We start from the raw sequence: 11,675 nt of genomic DNA on the forward strand, positions 1-11,675 counted from the left end.
GAATATAATTTTAGCTAGACGGATGCGATCCCCGGTCTTCTGTCTTCGTTTTCCAGACACCCAACAACAGGTCTGGAAAACGAAGATCGAAGACCGGGGACACGCGTAATGTCAATGGTAGTTGCAAACGGCAGTTAAGTTGAGACTGCTTGTACGTGATTGCGCAGTATGAGGTGTATTGTACGTTATAATTGTTATGTATTAATTATGCCCTAGCTGATATCCTTACAATTAATCATTAACTTATCAACCAATCATAACTGATAACGGATGCGATCCCCGGTCTTCTGTCTTCGTTTTCCAGACACCCAACAACAGGTCTGGAAAACGAAGACCGGGGACGTGCGTTATCTCAATGGGAGAACATGACTGTGTAGGGGGCAAGGTCCAAAGTCCATTCTAACCCGCGCACGTGTTTTGTACACACTTTGCACTGCTTTGTACACACTTCGTGCGTGAACTGCAAACGCTTTCACACGAGTGTGATACGTGTATGGCAAGCCGTTTGTACCACAAAGGCGATAAACCGAGTTTATCGCCGATAAACTCAGTTTTTCGTTGATAAACTCAGTTTATCAAGTGATAAACTGAGTTTATCGCGAGAAACTCTGTTTATCGTCGAAAAACTTAGTTTATCGCCGATAAACAGAGTTTTTCTTGATAAACTAAGTTTATCGAGTGATAAACAGAGTTTATCGAGATAAACTCTGTTTATCGGCGAAAAACTAAGTTTATCGCCCACTACATGGCCGATAAACAGAGTTTTTCGCGATAAACTAAGTTTTTCACTTGATAAACAGAGTTATTTGATAAACTAAGTTTTTCAAGTGATAAACTAAGTTTTTCAATTTTGAAAAACCTAGTTTATCGAATCGAAAAACCTAGTTTATCAAAATCGAAAAACCTAGTTTATCGAAATTGAAAAACCTAGTTTATCACATGAAAAACCTAGTTTATCGCCTTTATGGGACAAATGGCGTTCTTCGATAAACTCAGTTTATCACTTGAAAAACCTAGTTTATCGCCTTTATGGGACAAATGGCGTTCTTCGATAAACTCAGTGTATCAGATTCGAAAAACTTAGTTTATCAGATTTGAAAAACTTAGTTTATCGGCGATAAACTAGGTTTTTCAAGTGATAAACTAAGTTTTTCGATTTGAAAAACTAGGTTTTTCGATTCGATAAACTGAGTTTTTCAATTTCGATAAACTAAGTTTTTCAATTCGAAAAACTTAGTTTATCGAAATCGAAAAACCTAGTTTATCGAGCGAAAAACTAAGTTTATCGGCGATAAACTTAGTTTTTCGGCGATAAACTAAGTTTATCGAGTGATAAACATAGTTTATCGAAATAACTCTGTTTATCGCTGAAAAACTCGGTTTATCGCCGATAAACAGAGTTTATCTCGATAAACTCAGTTTATCACTTGATAAACTTAGTTTATCGAGAAAAACTCTGTTTATCGGCGATAAACTTAGTTTTTCGCCGATAAACAGAGTTTCTCGTGATAAACTCAGTTTATCACTTGATAAACTGAGTTTATCGCCGAAAAACTGAGTTTATCGGTGAAAAACTTAGTTTTTCGCTCGATAAACTCTGTTTATCGACCGAAAAACCGAGTTTATCGGCGATAAACTCGGTTTATCGCCTTTATGGTACAAACGGCTTGCCATATACGTGTCCCCGGTCTTCGTTTTCCAGACACCCCACTTTGGGTGAAAGGGATTTACACTATGAAACCAACAATTTATAAAAAGTTGTTTTCATACCCTAGAAACGAAAAACTTGGAAAAAATGGGTTTTGTACCTATCACCTTCAAAGGACCCTAACTGTGTGACCCATTACAGTTTGGACGTAAACAATGTCTCAGATTAAAGCTGATGAGTTACTTAGTAGTTTAGTAAACAAATTACAAAAATAAACCATATACTTTTGAAATGATTGACCTTTGAACTTCGATTACCTTTTTTTTAGGAACACACTGTATATGTGAGTCGCATAAAAATCCGATAAAATTTGAAGCAGTTGATTTCTTAACTTTTTCAATTGCCTAACATTTCACTTGCCTAACTTTTTCACTTGCCTAAATTTTTTCACTACCTATTTTCCTTTGCCAATAGCTTATTTACCAGTCTTTTTTTTTCATTTACAATTGTGCCCTTCATTTCTTGTATACTTGAACATTGATGAACACCGGCAATTGACCCATTTCTTTTACATTAAAAGTGAATAGTTATTACTGGTTAAAAGTGATAAACAAAGATGATGGGTATATAGAGTTTAAGTGTAAGGCAGAAACAATTAATCACTTTAATCCCTCTCAGTGTATCTGTATGATGGCATACTAAGCTATAATAAAAACTAATAAACTCACTAAAGCTGTGTTATTTGTCAAGTATTTCCACAACTTTTCTAACACCATAGTAGTAATCTTTATCGTTAGTTAGGCAATGGCTTCAAAAGCTTCATTTTATCTACAATAATTAAAAATTCTACGTATCATACCAATACCATCATCAATACACATGTTACGTACATGTACTCGAGCAGTTGCGATGCATGTATTGTGTACGATTACGTTAATGCACACGTGCAAAGCTTTGCATTGCAACTTCGCACAAGTGTTTTCAATGGTGCAGCTAGAATTCAAGTTTTAATTCATTTTGGGAAGGGAGCAGAAAGTGGAATTTTGTGAGAAGTTAATGGAACTTAGTACAATTTTATGTGACTTTGTGAACCTTTGCGCAATTTTGCATAACTTTAATTGTGAAAAGTTAATGTAACTTTGTACAACTTTGCGCATTTTTTTGCAACTTTGTGAGAAGGTCATGCAACTTTTTACAACTTTGCACATTTTTATGCAACTTCGTGAGAAGTTTATGCAACTTTGTACAACTTTACGCAATTTTTTGCAACTTTGTGAAAAATTTGTACAATTTTGCGCAATTTAGTGCAACTTTGAGAAAAGTTTGTGCAACTTTGTACAATTTTGCGCAATTTAGTGCAACTTTGAGAAAAGTTTGTGCAACTTAGTACAATTTTGCGCAATTTAGTGCAACTTTGAGAAAAGTTTGTGCAACTTTGTACAATTTTGCGCAATTTTGTGCAACTTTGTGAAAAGTTTATGCAACTTTGTACAACTTTGCGCAATTTTGAGCAACTTTGTGAAAAGTTTATGCAATTTTGTACAATTTTGTGCAACTTTGGTCAATTTTGTCAATTTTTGGCAACTTTTGTCAATTTCCACTGTGACATGGGGCCTATAGGAACACAAAACCCATATGGGGCCCATATGGGTTTTCCAACCTAGAACCCACATAATAAAACCATATGGGCCCCATGTGGTATCTATATGGGCGAAGTGGCATAATTATGGATCGACTGAGCCCAGATAGAAACATATAAAACCCATATGGGGCCTATATGGGTTTTCCCACATAGAACCCACATAATAAAACCATATGGGCCCCATGTGGTATCTATATGGGCGAAGTGGCATAATTATGGATCGCCTGAGCCCATATAGGAACATATAAAACCCATATGGGCCCTATATGGGTTTTCCCACATAGAACCCACATAATAAAACCATATGGGCCCCATGTGGTATCTATATGGGCGAAGTGGCATAATTATGGATCGACTGAGCCCAGATAGAAACATATAAAACCCATATGGGGCCTATATGGGTTTTCCCACCTAGAACCCACATAATAAAACCATATGGGCCCCATGTGGTATCTATATGGGCGAAGTGGCATAATTATGGATCGACTGAGCCCAGATAGAAACATATAAAACCCATATGGGGCCTATATGGGTTTTCCCACCTAGAACCCACATAATAAAACCATGTTGGCCCCATGTGGTATCTATATGGGCAAAGTGGCATAATTACCCAGAAAACAAAATATCTTGGCCCCATATGGGTCCAGTGTGGATTTATCTGGGACCCATATGGCCCATATGGAAACCATATGGGCTAAAAGTGGGTAGGTCCACATGGGGCCCATATATATGGGGCCCATCTGGGTTATATCTGGGCCCATATGTACCAGATGAATATCATCTGGGCTGGAGATGGGCATTTCCAAGTGGGACCCAGATGGGCTAAAATATGTGGGACCCATCTGGGTTAAATCTGGGCCCATATGGACCAGATGAATATCATCTGGGCTGGAGATGGGCATTTTCAAGTGGGACCAAGATGGGCAAACATATATGGGACCCATCTGGGATGTATTTGGGCCCATATGTACCAGATGAATATCATCTGGGCTAGAGATGGGCGTTTCCAAGTGGGACCCAGATGGGCTAAATTATGTGGGACCCATCTGGGATATATCTGGGCCCATATGTACCAGATGAATATCATCTGGGCTGGAGATGGGCATTTCCAAGTGGGACCCAGATGGGCTAAAATATGTGGGACCCATCTGGGTTAAATCTGGGCCCATATGTACCAGATGAATATCATCTGGGCTGGAGATGGGCATTTTCAAGTGGGACCAAGATGGGCAAACATATATGGGACCCATCTGGGATGTATTTGGGCCCATATGTACCAGATGAATATCATCTGGGCTGGAGATGGGCATTTCCAAGTGGGACCCAGATGGGCTAAAATATGTGGGACCCATCTGGGTTAAATCTGGGCCCATATGTACCAGATGAATATCATCTGGGCTAGAGATGGGCATTTTCAAGTGGGACCGCGCAGATGGGCTTAAATATGTGGGACCCATCTGGGCCCATATGTACCAGATGAATATCATCTGGGCTAGAAATGGGCATTTCCAAGTGGGACCCAGATGGGCTAAAATATGTGGGACCCATCTGGGATATATCTGGGCCCATATGTACCAGATGAACATCATCTGGGCTGGAGATGGGCATTTCCAAGTGGGACCCAGATGGGCTAAAATATGTGGGACCCATCTGGGTTAAATCTGGGCCCATATGTACCAGATGAATATCATCTGGGCTAGAGATGGGCATTTTCAAGTGGGACCGCGCAGATGGGCTTAAATATGTGGGACCCATCTGGGCCCATATGTACCAGATGAATATCAGATGGGCTAGAAATGGGCATTTCCAAGTGGGACCCAGGTGGTCTAAAAATGTGGGGCCCATCTTGGTAATATGTACCAGATGAATATCATCTGGGTTGGAGATGGGCATTTCCAAGTGGGACCCAGATGGGCTAAATTATGTGGGACCCATCTTGGATATATCTGGGCCCATATGTACCAGATGAATATCAGCTGGGCTGGAGATGGGCATATCACAGGATCGATCGATCTAGACTGCAGTCATGAATATTCATTACAACAGTAAATGACCAAAATTTTAGCTAAAACAGCTACAACAATTTATTTTATACATTTTATACAACAGTTTATTTTTATGCAAGGATTCCACCGTAAAAAGTTTCAGAAAAGTATGTAATTTATTACTATAAAATTAAAAATCGAAACATTTAATTTCAGGACAAAATTTTCAAGGTTAAATATTGAAAATAGTTATTAACCATTGCCTGTCAAGTATAGCAAACTCGCTGTATATATAGAAGTCAATAACAAGATTCAGTGGTTAGGTGTAGGATATGATTAGGATTTAGGGTTAGAATGAAGAATTATAGGATATGATAAGGATTATAGGATATGATAAGGATTAGAGTATTGCGTTGTAAAGTCACCTTAATGACACAAATTAATGTATTTTTTTTAATTGATTAAACACAGTATTGTTTTCATATGGGGCAACCCATATGGGGCCCATATGGGAGCAATGTGGGCCTGCCCATATTCAACCCACACTAAACCCACTTGGCCCAAATGGGCCCCACATAGGGTGTACATATGGGTCCCAGATTGGCAAAGTGGGGCCCATACATAGCCCAAATGGGCCCCATATGGTTTACATGGGTACGATGTGGGCCTGCCCATATTTACCCCACGCGAAACCCTGGCCCATATGGGCCCCAGACGGGGTGTACGAACATAGAATTTATCAATACAATCAACAAGGCTTTTATAAATCAATGTTCATTAACATTCGATTTTAGAAGATTATGTGTAGATTAGATGACCCGAAAGTATACATTTCTTTTGTATATTTGTTATTATCATTATTATTATTTATTAATTCATTCATTTGTTTGTTTGTTTGGCGCCAACTGCGCCTGGGAGTATGAGAGCGAACTGAATCATTGCGGTACACATGTCTCTCCTTCCGATATAACTGATTAGAGTAAGTAACTATATGCGAATGTATCTATAGCACAAATTTGCAATGAAAGGTCTTACGTACACTATAATGACTGCTCAGTTGTTTAATACGAAATTCTTAGACTGATTCAATAAAGTTATGTTTTCGCTTGCGACCATATTTTATCTATTTAAATACGGGATAAAAAAAACCTGCTTTCAGCCGCAAAGCTGTTTCCAGCAAGTCCGTACATAAAAGTTGGAAAACATAAAACAAATTATAAGTCATGAACAAAATAATAAATACAAACATTTGAAGAGACATAAATTACATGATAAAAATAAAGATTTGAGATAAGAGAATAAAAACTATAAAAGCAACAAAAATATATGAATATATACACATTCAAAACATAAACGAAAGTACAATCAATATACATGACAAAAAATGAAAACAATACAATGGTCAGAATATCAGTCAGCAATAATGACGGAAAACTAATTGGAAAGATATTTTGGATGCATTTTTTTTAAAAGCCGGTAGATTTGTTTGTGTTCTTACAGATTGGGGGAGGTTATTGAATAAATGACTGGCAAGATATAAAGAGCTTTTTTTCAAATAATTGGTGTGGGGTTTTGGAAGATGAATATACTGTTCGATATTTCTAAGTTAGTGATGCGTGTCTTTAATTGTAATTTACCTATATAGAAAAAATACTATTCAATTGGAATGAAATGTGACGATACACAATCAACAATTCTAAATTAAAGCCTATACTAAGCCTATCTTTAGTTTGTTTTCTTCTGCATCCATAACATTCGTATAATACATTTTTCACAACATAATAAACATAATATGTTAGCATTTTTGGCATGAATTATAAATAAAGAGTACTAAAAAGATAATTCCAGACAAAAATGATTAACTATATAATATTCACAATTTGCAGAAGAAGGATTGTCATCATAAGCAGATTGCTTGAAAAAATGACAATCCCAAACTTATACTAATTGAATTAAATAATACAATTATAAAGCAGAATGGGCATATATTTTCAAATGCGAAACATGAATTCATGCAATATTTTAGTATGAAGATGGAGATGATAAAGCTGAGGGTGACGGTGATATGATGATGAAGATGATGATGATGATGATAAAGGCCATGAAGATGATGATGGTCATGATGAAGATATTGATGACGAAATCGAAGGAGGAATAAATTCACGATAAAAACGATACGACACAAAAATTTTACTTCAAGTATTCTGTTAACATAGATTTATCGTTTGCCTTAAATGAATGAAGAGATGAACATTGTTTAACAGGCTCTGGTATAAGTTTGGGGTAATTAATCCCTCACAAGTGAATGTCACTAACGCTATTCATTTCTAGATTATATGAATATTTTTGCCTTAAAACCGCTGTGATGTGAAAGGTTGAAAATAATGAAAATTAGTTTTTCCGATCTTTTAGGTCCCGTCCAAACATCTTGTTTGTTTAAAAGGTAGGGGGACAATTAAGGGGCCGGAAAATTTGACAAGCCCCCCAAAAAAGGTAATCACCCCAAAAGTTTAAGGTCATTTCGACGAAAATGAATTTGACAAGCAAAAAAAAAAAGAAAAAGGTTATCATCCGAAAAAGTAAGGTCATCTCCTAAAATACATATTTTCTTTCGATTTCTTACCATCATAAAAGACCCAAAATAGTAGGGGGACATTTGATATTGTGTCCTCCCTACTATTTTGAATAGGGGGACACGTCCCCCGTCCCCCCTGGGATTTCAGCCCATGATTGTGGTAATTGAGTGTAAGTCAGTGTTGTAGTGCCTTGATGCTCGGCCTTGGCCTTAAGGCGCCTTAAGGCCTATTTTTTCAAAGCCTTGGCCTTGAACATTCAAGCCTTGGCCTTGAGAGGGCCTTGGCCTTGGCCTTGAGGATTTTGAGCCTTGAAATTTCAAGGCATTTTCAAGGCATTTTCAAGGCTTTTTCAAGGCATTTTGTATTTTGTACTTTCATTTGTTTTATAAAAGTAATTATAAATGTTTCAATTGTTCTGTATATCTAATGACACTAAATACTACCAGTCAGCAGCAGCAGAAGCAGTAAGTGTACTTAGCAGTGCCATCAATTGCAATTATCACATAATTATGTAACAAAGAGAAGTGATGAAAATTAATATTTTTATTGGTAATATGATGTAATCATGACTAATAAGGATAATGACAATATCAATAATAATGATAATAATTATGATTAGGATTATAGTCAGTGGCGTAACTACAGGGGGGGCACGTGCCCCCCCCCCCATCAGCTGACTAACAAAGGAGGAAAAGAGGGAGAAAGGAAGAGAAACATAGTGGGAAAGAAGACATTAATGTTCATTATAATGTTATAATTATGATATGTTACATTACATAAGAAACATTTTTTTCATATAAATGAAACATAATTGGCTCAGGACATATTTATATCTTCATTGTTCCTGGTTCTCCCTTTGTCTTTTTACCGAGATATATAATCCTGTTATACTAAAACCTCCCGTTTTCAAGTCAATATACACCAAACTACCAAATATATTTCCTCGCACTTCAAGTTATTCTTTTACATGTACAATAGTATGCTTCTTTTTCATGAATACTTTAAGTGATTGTCCCATTTTAAGGTCTTAATATAAAACATTTCCTGTCCGTGCTTACATTCGCAGTAGTGGATTCGTGAAAGATGTCTGCTCTCCATCAATTCCTAGAATGAGTCCTTAAAATGTCCCTTTTTCTGTTTTCTGATCTAAATATCAAAAATTTTCGACTCGCGCTTCGCGCTCGCATCATTTGGTTAGTGAACTACGTAAGGTCTTCTTGAATTCCTACAAACAAGCCTTAAAATGCCCCTCTTCAGGTCCGAATTTCCTAAATTTTCAGCTTGCGCTTCGCGCTCGCAAGATTTGATTAGTGAGATGGGTATGTTAATCATGATTACAAGTGCTTTATGTGCATGTTATGTGCATGTAATTCTAACAAAATCAGCAAGCGTTTATTGGCACTCCCATTAAATGACTATGGTGAGATGTGTATAATCTTAATAGATAAAAGATTCCTAAAATATAGTCCTTAAAATCTTCCTGTTTGGGGTCAATATTTACAAAAATTTCAGTTCGCGCTTCGCGCTCGCATTATTTAGCGAAACATGTACTTATCATGATTACAAAAGATTGATTGTAATGTCCCTTTTTAGGTTTGAATATCAAAAATTTTAAGCTCGCGCTTCGCGCTCACAATAATTGACTAGTGAGATACATGTCCGTTTATTGGCACTGTCCTTATAAAAATATCTCTATTAGGTCAGTATACCTGGCAACTGGGCGCGCTTCGCGAGCTCACTAGGCAGTTCCAAGTTTTGCTGGTGTCCCCCAATGCCGTGACCCACGGTACGCCACTGATTATAGTGATTTTATGACAGGAATAATTCTGACAGATCTGACTGCAATTTTGAGAACAATTTTCATACTTTAAAAATAGCTTACTCTAAAGAATGATAACAAGGTTGATTTCTATTCCATTAGGTTTTCCTTGTGTTATTTTCTTTGACCAACAAACTTCAATTTCGTCATTTTCAAATGGGCTATGGCATCAATGGCATGATGAGCCAAAAAGTTTTTGAGGGACCAAGAATGGCATACAGAGCAAAATTTTAGGTTTCAAAATCAACAAATTTTTGGATTGTGCTTGCATAAATTATTGTTAAGTAAGGTTCGCATTCAATTTACACAAAAAAAAATGCCTAGAATGTCTAGTTTTTAGGTCGGAATATTACAAATTTTTGAGCTCGCGCTTTGCGCTCGCATTATTTGATTAGTGAGTTATGTATCCTATTTATGAGTCACCAAATGCAGTCCAGAACAGCTTCCTTTTGTGGTCAGTAAAAATTTCAGCTCGTGTTTAGTGCTCGCGTTAATTTGTTTAGTAAGATGCACACCTTTTCCATGATTACAAAAACAGCTCGAAATATTTAAATTTCATTTCTTATTACATCTTATTACAACATCTCGCAAGGATGCCCTTTTATCAGTGATTAGCACCATAATTGACCCAAAATCGAGTTTTACAACTTGAAAATTGATTTTTTTTTTCAAAACCACTTGCTCGCTATGCTTTCTATAGCGGGAAATTAAAGCCTAAATCAAAATATCTGTCTTATCAATTAGAAATCACTTAAAAAAGCTTTGCTGAACTGCACCAAAATTCTCATTTTGACTTTGTAAGTGCATTTTTTGCTTTGACCTCCCCCCCTCAAAAAAAAAAAAATTCTGCCTCCCCTGTACCAGGTAGAGGAGAAAGACATATGTTGAGAATGGGCATGCGAGGATCAGATCACCTTGGTAACAATAATTATTGCAATGTGAATCGCCTAGAACAATAATTAAATGTTTTTATGTCTAAATCTACATCATGAAATTATTTTCGTTTTAAATGTACAAGGGTCAAAAATTTTGCTCGCTCACACCTTTCATACATTTGGTCCTGTGTGTCATGTATGCCGCCTAAGCATTGTTGTCTAATTTTTTCCATATATTGTACAATTGAAATGCCTTGGCCTTGGCCTTGGCCTTGAGGTTTTCAGGCCTTGGCCTTGGCCTTGAGTTTCCATGCCTTGGCCTCAGCCTTGGTTATTGAAGCCTTGGCCTTGGGTATTAAAGCCTTGGCCTTGGCCTTGGAGGTTTGAGCCTTGACTACAACACTGGTATAAGTGTATGCCTATTTTTATTTAATTCATTTCGACACAATGAATGGTTGAAACAACATGAATGAGCTATAATCGTAAGCTCTAAAACATGAGTGTGTGTTGTTATGTAGGTTTGATAAGTAGTTTGATAGTAGAATTAGAACAATGTCTCACCACAAATACAAAAAAAATGGGTAGTCAATAGATAAATGAATACATAAATAAGAAAGTAAATGATAATAAATAAATGCATAAGATAATAAATATAAAACATAAAGAAATGATGTAGTACTTATTAAATCAATAAATATCTGGAATGAATGAAATAAGTAAATAACTAAATAGGAATAACATGCAAATACACGATCAAAAACAAATAATAAAGGAATAATGCAAGTAGATGAACACGTGAATAAATGATTAGATAATAGAAAAAATCAAGGGGATTTTTTCTTTACTTTTGTTATATGTATCATATTAATTGTAAAGTATACAGGTATTCATGCAGAGTATCGACCGATTACGGTACCTACAGGTTTTGGGGGATTACTTTCTGCCATTCACCTTACCTGGGTTGAGAGCTTGCAGCATATTGTGCATAAATTTCATGCTGAATAAAATTACGTCATGGATTGGATTCGAACCGATGGCCCTCTGTTAAAAAGTCCAGAGACTAACCCATTGGGCCACAATCCTCCACAGAATTGCCGTTGTGAGGATGGAGACAGGAATTACTATCATTG

Source organism: Lytechinus variegatus, chromosome 6 (assembly GCF_018143015.1).
Source record: "Lytechinus variegatus isolate NC3 chromosome 6, Lvar_3.0, whole genome shotgun sequence".
Lineage (NCBI taxonomy): Eukaryota > Metazoa > Echinodermata > Echinoidea > Temnopleuroida > Toxopneustidae > Lytechinus > Lytechinus variegatus.